Below are 12,035 nucleotides of genomic sequence, written 5' to 3' on the forward strand. Positions count from 1 at the left end.
CCCTCTCTCCCTGTAACTCTGACATTCAAATAAATAAATACATCTTAAAAAAAAAAAGACTGGAGGTCTTGTAGCCCAGGAAGAGATCCTGGTGATAAGGGTCCTCATTCAAAACAAACAAACAAACAAACAAAAAACAAAGTAGGAGTCTCACATTAATCTCTTCCTCAACTGGGTTTACAAAGAAAAAAAATTAAAGCCTAAACCAGAAAGCTCACATCAGGAAAAAGCATTTCCTCAAATCTCCCAGATAACTGGGGAAGGCCATTTCTTTAGGTTGTTTATGGCTGCACTTTCCTCTTCCCTCAAAGGAAGGCAGTCTGTCCTCCCGAGACCGGGCTTCTCTGCAGGATAAGTTGCCCCATGTGAAAACCGCACACGTGCCACAAGACTTCACATCTGAGGCCAAAGAATAAACGATTAAACAAGGGCTTGGTTCTTGCACAATTTCCTATTTGTACCTTACATTCTTATGTGGACACCATGTGTAGATTTTTACATAACAATAATAAACTGTAAAGATGGCTCAGGCTTGGCACAGTTCCCATCTTTCTCCCTAGGATGCCCCTGACCCCTACCCATGGACAGAAAGCTGCTTGTACCGCTGTGGGGACTGTGAGTCCCTCTTCTTGGATGGAATAATTCTGTATAACAAATAAATATTTAATATAGAAACAAAACATATTTCTAGCCTTCTACCCTGCCCCCACCGTCAGCACTGTGCTATTCCACACCTCCATGTTTGGCCTCTTTTGCTCCCATTGCTGGAATGCTCTCACACTTCATCTACCTGGAAAACAGCTACTCCACCTCCAAATCCTGCTCAAACAACCCCACCTCTCCAGGACCTTTCCTATCTCTCAGTAAGTGTTCCCTCCACCCAGCAAGCCTGAGTTTACCTGCGCACCTCCTTTCAGACTCACTGTGCGGTACTGACTAATGTATTCTGATTAGACCAATATGCACCTAACTCCCATTCCAGAGGGTGGAGTTACCTATTTTTTGTCTGTGTCTTGAAACTTAGAACAGCACCTTATACTTACTGGGTACCTAATAAATGGTTATTGAACTAAACTGAGTTGACGAATGGAAATATTTAATTAAGAAACTTGAGTTAAGGGAAGGGCTGGCACTGTGGCATAGTAGGCTAAGTCTCCACGTGTGGTGCCAGCATCCCATATGGGCACTGGTTCTTGTTCTGACTGCTCCTCTTCCAATCCAGCACTCTGCTTATGGCCTGAGAGATCAGTGGAAGATGGCCCAAGTCCTTGGGCCCCTGCATACTTGTGGGAGACCTGGAAGAAGTTCCTGGCTCCTGGCCAGCCCAGCTCTGGCCATTGTGGCCATTTGGGGAGTGAACCAGCAGATGAAAGATCTCTCTCTCTCTCTCTGTCTCTCCCTCTCTCTCTGTATCTCTACCTCTCAAATAAATAAATAAAATCTTTAACAAAAAGAGTTATGGGAACTACTGATTAAATGGCATTTCAGATTTAACAACTTAAAATTATTCTAAGTAAAAACATGTAAATTAAAGTAATAAACAACTAAGATGTGGCCCCCAGAGTGGAATGCCACATGTGAGGCTTGCTCACCGGGAACCATGTGAGATTTCGGCTAGCCAGGAAGAAGTCTCCTATTGTCGCACGTCTGCGGAACAGCACAGCCTAAAATACAATAATAATAATAATAATAATAAATCCCAGTGGAATACAAGAGACTAAACTGCTCCAAAGACACAGGTCTCTTAAGGAGATGGCCTTCATTTAGCAAATCCACACCTCCCTTCTTTCATTTGAAGGACAGAACCCATGCCCCTGAGTTGAGACCCATGCCTCTGGCTGCAGAGCTGGAGATACAATCTCTTCCAGCTACAAGACTGCATGGCCCTGTCTCTTCCTCGACATCCCTTAAGGACAAAACTGCTTTAAGTCTTTCTCCAAATAATTAGCCAGTGCCATGGTTTCTGGCAAAGCCTGGGAGGGAAACAGTTTACTGAGTGTGTAGATCAATCAGGAATGGCAAATCCAAATACGCACCTCGCTTCTTCCAGGGGGGAAGTTACATGGCCATGCCATGGTCCTTCCAATGTGTTCAGTTGTTCTCTATTCAGGGGCCCCAGCTCTGACTCCCAGACCTGCTAGGGCCAGAAGACAATGCTGGGACTCTCCTGGATTTCCCAAGATGAGTTATGACCTAAAGAGGACAGCTGGTTGATAAAACTGTTTTTCCGTAGAAAAAGCAAAACTGCCACCACCAGGTGTCTGCATTATCCTCTCTTTCTTTTTCTTTCTCTCTTTCTCTGTTTTATTGTATTTATTTGAAAGGCTGAGTTAGAGAGAGAGAGAGAGAGAGAGAGAGAGAGAATCTTCCATCTGCTCGTTCATTTCCCAGATGGTCACAACTTCTGAGGCTGGGCTAGGCTGAAGCCAGGAGCCAGGAGCTTCTTCTAGGTCTCCCATGTGGGTGTAGGGGCCCAGGTCCTGGGGCCATCTTCTGCTGCTTTCTCAGGTCATTAGCAGGGAGCCGGATTGGAGGTGGAGCACCCAGGACTGGAACTGTCTGCTGTATGGGATGCTGGCACTGTAGGTGGCAGTTTTACCAACTATGCCACTGTACCCATCCCTGTCTACATTTAAGCAGGCAATCTCTTCATGTCATAAATCCTTAAACTAAACAAGTAACTTCTACACATATTAAGTTAATCTTACTTTATCCACTCAGAAAACAGTTATCCAGGGCGTACTATGTGCATAGCTCATTTTTTTTGAAAGGCAAAGTTAGAGACAGAGAAAGATCTTCGATCTGCTAGTTTAATCCCTAAGTGGCCACCCCAACAGCCTGAAGCCAGGCCAAAGCCAGGAGCCTGGAACTCCATCTAGGCCTTCCACATGGGTGCCAGGGGCACAAGTACTTGGGCCATCCTCTGTTGCCTTCCTGGGTGCATTAGCAGGGAGCAGGATGGAATGTGGAGCAGCCTGGACTCAAACTGGTGCTCATAGGGGATGCCAGCGTCGCAGGTGGTAGCTGAACCTGCTGTGCCACAGTGGCAGCCCCCATAGCTGATTTTTAAAATTTATTTATTCATTTCATTTGAAAGGCAGAGAGAAAGAGAGGGACAGACAAGGAGAGAGCTCCTATCTTTTGGCCCAAATGCCCACAACAGCTGGGACTGGGCCAGGCTTAGGCCAAACACTCTATGTCTCCAAAAGATCTTCTAAAGAAAGGTATCAATAATGTGTTGGTAGAGGCACATTAGAACTTTAAAAAGGAATTTACAAAATATTTTAAGACAAAAGAAATTGCTTTCTGTTTCCATTGGAAAAGCACCAAACAGGGGCTGGCATTGTGATGTAGTGGGTTAAGCCACCACCTGCTGTACCAGCATCCCATACAGTCACCAGTTCAAGTCCCAGCTGCTCCATTTACAAGACCGCTCCCTGCTAATGGCCTGGGAAAGCAGCAGAAGACAGCCCAGTCCTTGGGCCCCTGCATCCATGTGGGAAAGCTACAAGAAACCCTTGGCTCCTGGCTTTGGCCTGGCTCAACCCTGGCCATTGCAGCCATTTGGTGAGTGAACCAGTGATGGAAGACATCTCTGTCTTTCCCTCTCTCTGTGTAAATCAGCATTTCAAATAAATAAAATAAATTTTAAAAGAAAAAATTTTAAAAAGCACCAAACAAGAAGGAGAGATTCTGGGGAAGAAGGTGACTTAAGCACATGCCCCTGACTTCTTCCTCTATGTATGTATGTATGTTATTTATTTATTTATTTATCATTTGTATGTATCTCATAAATACAACACTATGTACATAGTAATTTTTCCCACTGTACCCACCTTCCCGCTCATTCTCCCCTGCTTCCTGCTCCCTCCCATGTTTTATCTGAGAAATAAAAATAAAAATAAACGAATGGCATAAAGAAAACTGAGAGAAGTGTTCCTCAACAGTCTATACAAGGGCTGATAGATCTTTTGGAACTCTCAGACATAACTATTACTTATGAGACATGATAATATCCTCCTTTTAATATATTAAAAGAACAAGTTTTACTATTGAGCTTCATGGTACCACTCTTTGTGAGACAGAAGTCCTTTGTGGGAAGTTAGTGCACAGTGACTCTTGTTTATTTAACAAATATGACTCTTATGTATGATATCAGTAGTCACCCAAGGCTCTTGAGATGATCTGCCTCCCCTATGGAAGCCTTTTGGATCCACTAGCTGTGCAAGGCCATCAGCAAAGTTCTCTCCTCCCTTCAGAGAAAAGTACACCCTTCTTTGGTGGCCCCTTCTTTCCACTGGGGTCTCACCCACACAGGGGTCCATTATGCAGGACATCTTTTGCCCAAGTGTCTTGGCTTTCCATGCCTGATATGTTCCCCCTGGGCTTTCCAGCCAACCTAAAGTGCCTTAAAGGGCTGATTCTGATGTTGGAGCCTCCATGCTCTCTTTCTGGAAAATACAACACCACAGCAGCCAGGCTGATGGGGTGGAAAATGCATCCAACTTTCTCTAAGATTTCTGGGCTGAAATTATTAAAGAGAAAACAAACAAAAAAAGTGCAAGGCCCCCATGCCCTGGGTTAATATCTTTTAAAGCCAAGGCACCAGTGGCAGAGTAAGACTCCCCAGCCCCTGTGGGGCTCAGCAGTCAGAAGCTTATGAATGTTTTCAGAAAGGAGGCCCAACTGTGCAAACGTGGACACTTCTGGCCTGTGGGAAGAGGGCGGTTTGTTTAATAATGGGAAGAAAATAAATTAAAACACCTCTCATCTATCATATAATAAAGGTAAATTCCAGAGGGTCTGAGATTGAACCACTTAAAAATCTATAAAAATGTTATTAAAATTTTTAGAATAATATTTGTGCGATCTTGGAGTGGGAAAAAATTTCCTGAGCCAGGAAATCTAGAAGATCACAAGGAAGAGAAAAATAATTGACTTCTGCAAAATTAATAAAATTTCTAATATCAAAAAGACACTATTAAGATCAGTGGTTCTCAACCAGGGGTGATTTCCCCACCCCCTTAGGGAGCATCTGGCAACATCTGGAGACAGCTTTGACAGTCACAAGTGGGAAGGGATCAGGTTCTAAATATCTTACAATGCACTGACAGACCCTCCACCACAAGGAATTAAATATCTAGCCCCAAATGCCTGTTAGCCCTGACGCTTGAGAAACACTGATCTAGACAAATGACAGTTTGGGAAAAACATACTAACAATTCAAATAACAGACAAGTTACCAAAAGTCAAGTGAAGCAACGGGATGAAAAAATGCACAAAAAAGGGCTGAGTGGTTGGCCTATGGTTAAGATACCAGTTAGGATGTCCACAACCTACATCAGAGTGTCTGGGAATGAGCCACAGCTCCGGCTCCTGACTTCACGTTCCTGCTATTAAAGATTCTGGGAGCCAGTGGTGATGGCTCAAGCAGTTTGGTTCCTGCCACTTGGGAGACCTGGATTGAGTTCTAGTTCCCTGCCTCTCCCACCCTCCCCAGCCACTGTTAGGAATTTAGGGAGTAAACTAGCAGATGGGAACATACACTGTCCCCCCAATCACACATTTTACATTTTCAAAATCTCTGTCTGTCTGTCTGCCTCTGTCTGTCTGTCTCTGTGTGTGTGTGTTTATATGTGTATGAGACACTTCTGACCCAGAAGTTGCCATTTTTTGGAATCTATGCTACCCAAGTTAATTGTGCCAACACATCAAACAAACTTGGCAACAATCTAAAGTGTCTATTAGTAGGAAAGAACTGAATGGTACACGTTTGCATGACTCTTATGCAGCTAATTAAAACACGAGCTACATATGTATCTACTCATTTGTAGACTCTCCATAACGTATTAACTGAAAGTAAGGTAAAGCATAATGTGTATGAAATGATCCCATTTTGTGTGTGTGTGTGTGTGTGTGTGTGTGTGAGAGAGACTATAACTCACAATAGCACTGAGAAAGAGAAGGAAGGATACAGGACTCTGGTTACAGATGGATGAGGATGGATGGGGGAAAGAATAACTTATTCTTTCCATATTTATGGATTGTTTACTTCTCACAGTGAGCAGGTAATATTGTGTAAGTAATCATACCATACATGATTTTTATAAAGAGCCAAGGGGGCAGGTATTCAGCCTAGTGGTTAAGATACTGGTTGAAGCTCTCTGCTGTGGCCAGGGAGTGCAGTGGAAGATGGCCCAGGTCCTTGGGCACTGCACCCCATGGGAGACCAGGATAAGTACCTGGCTCCTGACATCGGATCAGCGCGGTGCGCCAGCCGCAGCGCGCCGGCCGCAGCGGCCATTGGAAGGTGAACCAACGGCAAAGGAAGACCTTTCTCACTGTCTCTCTCTCTCACTGTCCACTCTGCCTGTCAAAAAAAAAAAAAAGATACTGGTTGAGATGCTCATACCTCGTATCAGAGTGCCTTGGTTTGACTTCTGCCTCCAGCTTCCTGACAATGCAGACCCTGGGAAGCTGCAGGTGATGGCTTAAGTGTGTGGGTTCCTGACACCCATGTGGGGGGCCTAGATTGAGTTCCTGGCTCCCGGCTTCAGCTCAGCCCAGCCTGCCCACTGGAGGCATTTGGGCAGTGATTAAGCAGTCAGGAGCTCACTTGCTTACTCGTTCTCTCTCTCTCCCTCTCAAATAATACTATTTTTTTTAAGAACCAAGGGAAAGAAAACATAAAGAAGGAAAGGGACCAAGGAATTCTGGGTATCTATGCATGTTTCTGGGCTCCCAGAACAGAAGGGACAGCAGGCTTCCTTTGGAAGTGACCAGATGACTTACTCGTCCTCTGACCTTGACCAGATGTAGGCTCCATGTAGGGCCAAAATCAAGTTGTGTAGGATTCCCAATTCAGTAAGAGGACTAGGGGAGGATCCCCAAACAGATGTCCACAAAACAGCTGTTCACTATTCAGAGTCCCTGCCTAGGCCACCTAGAAGGTGACCAGTGAGGGGGAAAAAAATCACTTGAGTCATCTGATAAATAAACTGGCTTTTCCCTTCCTACTTGGAATGAAGGGCCTGTTTTCTCTTCTGGTACTTAAGTCCTGTAATAGGATGCAGTCCATGTCTCCTGCACTGTATCTGCCTGCTAGCAGTGGGTCCACTGTGATGATGTAATCCTCAAGACTGGACTTCAAGGGAAGATCCTGTGCGTGACCTGGTGAGACACCCCGAAGTGAAGGTCATCAGGGCAGAAGCTGTCCCAGTGGTAGCCATTGGTGGCACTGTCACCTACCACTCCTGCCTGGTGAGGCAGGCCAGGCATGGGCTACAGAAGGGCACCTGGGTTTTGCTCAGTGGAGCTCCTGTGACACCACTCAAAGCTGTCACAGCACCTAACCTAACTTTATGTTGGAACATGGGCAGTATCTGGGCCTGGGTAGAAGAGTTCAATGACATCTTTTTGTGTGCTGGCATGTTAAGCTCTGGTATAAGAGTGGTGGTGGTGGTGGTGGGGGCGGTATTGGGGCAGAGCAGGTAAAGCTGCCACTTGCAAAGCCAACATTCCATATGGGTGCCAATTGGAGTCCTGGCTGCTCCACTTCCCATTCAGATCCCTGCTAACAGATTGGGAAAAGCAGTGGAAGATGGCCCAAATGCTTTGGCCCCTGCCACCCACAAGGGAGACCTGGTTGAAGCTCCTGGCTCCTGCCTATCCCTGGCTGTTGCAGCCATCTGGGGAGTGAACCAGCAGATGGAAGTTGTCTCTCTCTCTCTCTGTAACTCTTTCAAATAAATAAATAAATAAATAAATAAATCTTAAAATAAAAAAGAATGGCAGTAAAAGAGAGGTAGTCTCTACTCTCTTAAGAAAACCTTGTGGAAAATGTTAAACACTCCTTAATCAAATCTGAAGGAACATTTAGAGTCCCAAGTTACACATGTCCCCTGGAGTCCTACTAGCAAAGCAGAGTGGTGACTCAGGTCAGACCTGAACTCCATCATTTCCTGGTTGTTACTTAAACCCCCTCTGCACCTCGGTTCCAAAAACAGTGCAGTGTTCCCTAAGTGCACCTGGGGGGATCACCCAGAGCAGCAAAATCTGAGGATGCCCAAGTCCCTTATACACAATAGCCTAGAATTTGTACATAACCTAGACACGTTCTCTGCTTTCTTTAAATTTTATGTAAATGCCCTGTAAACTGTCACACGGTGCAGTGTAGGGATTACCGACAACAGTCTATGCGTGTTCAGCACAGACCCGACTTTTCGCCCACACTCTTGGGGCAGGGAAGGGAAGAAGAGTTAGGCAGAGGCGGGGTGGCGAGGTCTAGGCTGAGTGTCCGGCACAGGGCAGGGTGCGGAGGGCCCTGATGCGAGATGCGGCTAAGGACCTGGTTCGGAAGGGACAAACCCGCCCTGGGGTTCCGCCATACCACCAGCCCGACGATCAGGACCAGCAGCAAGTAGAACGCCATCACCACGGAGTCCACGGTGTTGTAGACGCCGATGTCCACGGCGGTCCAGTTTGAAACAATAAAATGATGCTCAGGCTCCGTGAGGACCACGGAGGGCATTTCTGTGCTGACCTCCGGAGAGGCGGCAACGGCTTCAGCTCTGGCGCCAGCTCGGCCGCCGCAGGGCACCTCGGGAAGGGCCGCGGGGCAGCCTGGGCGTCCCGTCAGGCCCTGCGGCCCAGTGCCTCGCAGGTCGCAAAGGCCGCCTTCCGGATTTGCAGTAAAATCAAAGGTGTGGCATGGCTGTTAGGCCGGACCCAAGGCTGTCCAGTTGGGCGGCTGAGGCGGAACGCGGGCCGGAATAGTGATGACGTCTTTCCGAGCCATGTTGGCGTCTGCTGCGTTTCCCAAGTCAGTGACGCCGCTCCTGTCTGAATGTTTCTGCTTGGTGAAAATACTGCGTTTTCCTGACTTCCGAGTGAATTTTGCGCCCAGGTTAAGTGCCTCACTGGCTTGTCCTAGTCCCAGGCCTGTTTGGAAGACCTCAGAGGCTCCTCAGTTCTGCAGTTTTGCTCTTTCGTTGGTGATGTATGCATTTAAATCTGGGCCCGCCATTACTCCCATTGACATGTTTGTCCCTTAAATTGTGCTTATACAAATTTTTTGGAGGATAGTACTAAGAACTACTATTGTAACTAGTATGCTACAGCTTTTTCTACGTGCCATATCTCCTCCCATGCACTTTACATTCCCAGAGATTAATCCATTTAATTCTCACAGTAAGCAAATCATCCGGGTCTTTGACAAGGGCCAGGAAGACTGTTTTGGGGCCCAGTCAGTAGCTTATGGTCGGGGCAGGCGCTGTGGCGTAGATGGTTGGGCCTCAGCCTGCAGTGTCAGCATCCATACGGGCGCCGGTTCCTTGCATCCACTTGGGAGGTGAACCAGCAGATGGAAGTATCTCTCTCCTCTCTCTCTCTATCCCTGCCTTTCCAATAAACAAATAAATCTTCAAATAAAAAAAGAAATGAAAACTTTCTAAAAAGCAAAATAGGGCCAGCGCCTCGGCTCACTAGGTTAATTCTCTCCACCTGCGACGCGGGCACCCTGGGTTCTAGTCCCGGTCGGGGCGCCATTTCTGTCCTGGTTGCTCCTCTTCCAGTCCAGCTCTCTGCTATGGCCCAGGAGTGCAGTGGAGGATGGCCCAAGTGCTTGGGCCCTGCACCCCATGGGAGACCGGGAGGAAGCACCTGGCTCCTGGCTTTGGATTGGTGCAGCGCTTCAGCTGCAAGGCGCTGGCTGTAGTGGCCATTTGTGGGGTGAACCAACGGAAAAAGGAAGACCTTTCTCTCTGTCTCTCTCTCACTGTCTAACTCTGCCTGTCGAAAAAAGAAAAAAGAAAAAAGAAAAAAGAAAAAAAGAAAACAAAGAGAAATCTATGGGTTGGGCTTCCTGAGCAAAATAATGTGGCCCTCGTTTAGTACAGTGCTGCTCAATAGAAAGTCTAATGGGATTCACAGGTGTACTTTAAATTTTCTATGAGCCACATTAAAAAACAAAGTAAAAGAGGGGGTGGACATATGGCTCAGTGGTTATATCACTGGTTGGGGCTCCTGCATCCCATATTGGAGTGCCTGGTTCGAGTCTTGGTTATTCAGTTTCCTGTAGTCCAGTTTCCTGTTAATGTCCATCTTGGGAGGCAACAGATGATGGCTTAAGTGCTTGGGTCTGCCACCCATGTGAGAAGACCTGGGTTGAGTTCTGGGCCCCTGGCTGTTGTGGGCATTTGGGGAGTGAACCAATGGATGCAAGATTTCTCTCTCTCTGTTTTGCTACTTTTCAAGTAAGAATAAAAATGAAAACAAATAAATTAAAAAAAGTTAAAAGGGTAAAAGAAACATGAATATTTTATTTAACACAATTAAAAATATGTAATCAATGTAAAAATGTTGAGATTTCCTATATTATTCCCCCCCCCCAATATAACTGAAGTCTGGTATCTGTTTTACACTGCTGTCACATCTCAATTCATATGGTAACTTTCTGTCAGAAATACCTGATCTGTATAGAGACTTAATAAAATTTACAGTTGAAAAAGTAGATTCACATAGCAAGTTGTTCTAAACATATTTAAAAGTTTTCTTGTAAATGAATTCAATGACAAAATTTCATTTTCCTGGAAGTCAATACCAAAACTTGACTTGACTTTGAAGCAAAAGCATTTCAGTTTAAAAATTGTGTCTGTCCAATCAAGTAAATTCACTAGCATGTATTAGCTCAATTTTTTTTTTTTGACAGGCAGAGTGGACAGTGAGAGAGAGAGACAGAGAGAAAGGTCTTCCTTTGCCGTTGGTTCACCCTCCAATGGCCGCCGCGGCCGGCGCGCTGCGGCCGGCGCACCGCGCTGATCCGATGGCAGGAGCCAGGAGCCAGGTGCTTTTCCTGGTCTCCCATGGGGTGCAGGGCCCAAGCACCTGGGCCATCCTCCACTGCACTCCCTGGCCACAGCAGAGGGCTGGCCTGGAAGAGGGGCAACCGGGACAGAATCCGGCGCCCCGACCGGGACTAGAACCCGGTGTGCCGGCGCCGCTAGGCGGAGGATTAGCCTAGTGAGCCGCGGCGCCGGCCCTAGCTCAATATTATTAACAATGAATTCAGGGGCCAGTGCTGTGGCATAGGTAAAGCTGCTTCCTGCAGTGCTGGCATCCCACATGGGCACCGGTTCAAGACCTGGCTGCTCTACTTCTTTTTTTTTTTTCTTTTTTGACAGGCAGAGTGGACAGTGAGAGAGAGAGACAGAGAGAAAGGTCTTCCTTTGCCGTTGGTTCACCCTCCAATGGCCGCCGCGGCCAGCGTGCTGCGGCCTGCGCGCTGCGGCCGGCGCACAGCGCTGATCCAATGGCAGGAGCCAGGTGCTTCTCCTGGTCTCCCATGCAGGTGCAGGGCCCAAGCACTTGGGCCATCCTCCACTGCACTCCCTGGCCACAGCAGAGAGCTGGCCTGGAAGAGGGGCAACCGGGACAGAATCCGGTGCCCTGACCGGGACTAGAACCCGGTGTGCCGGCGCCGCAGGCAGAGGATTAGCCTAGTGAGCCGCGGTGCCGGCCTGCTCTACTTCTGATCCAGCTCTCTGCTATGGCCTGGGAAAGCAGTGGAAGGTGGCCCAAGTCCTTGGGTCCCTAAACCCATGTGGGAGACCCAGAAGAAGCTTCTGGCTCCTGGCTTCAGATCAGCACAGTTCTGGCTATTATGGCCACCTGAGAAGTAAGCCAGAGGATGGAAGACCTCTTTTTTTCTCTCTCTCTTTCTGCCTCTGCCTCTCTGTAACTCTGCCTGTCAAATAAAATAAATAAATCTTAAAAAAACACAATTACATAATTTGAAAAAATATTTTTACATTAATCAGTATCACAAAGTGTTCAGATTTTTCTTGTTTTTTTTTTTTTACATCCAATTTACATAATACAGTCAGTTGCAGTGAAAAATCTTTGGCATATTGACTCATTTTGGGAGAATGTGTAAAAATCATTATTGATGTATTATGAAAAGTTTCAATTTCACCATAAGTTTTTATATATGGGTGGTTATGTCACAAAGTTTTCCTTTCGTTGGTTCTTTTAACTTA

General features: G+C 46.6%; 1 long non-coding RNA gene across 1 annotated transcript; it reads right to left on the minus strand.

Annotated features, from left to right (window-relative positions):
* Window positions 1-229: 229 nt before the first annotated feature.
* Window positions 230-8,679, minus strand: LOC149119897 (uncharacterized). Its single transcript, XR_016227191.1, has 3 exons — window positions 8,390-8,679; window positions 1,593-1,664; window positions 230-399 (listed from the first exon to the last, which is right to left on the minus strand). It is a non-coding gene; the product is annotated as an uncharacterized LOC149119897 (long non-coding RNA).
* Window positions 8,680-12,035: the final 3,356 nt, after the last annotated feature.

Source organism: Oryctolagus cuniculus, chromosome 21, assembly GCF_051225735.1.
Source record: "Oryctolagus cuniculus isolate XC-2025 breed Fujian yellow rabbit chromosome 21, ASM5122573v1, whole genome shotgun sequence".
Classification (NCBI taxonomy): domain Eukaryota; kingdom Metazoa; phylum Chordata; class Mammalia; order Lagomorpha; family Leporidae; genus Oryctolagus; species Oryctolagus cuniculus.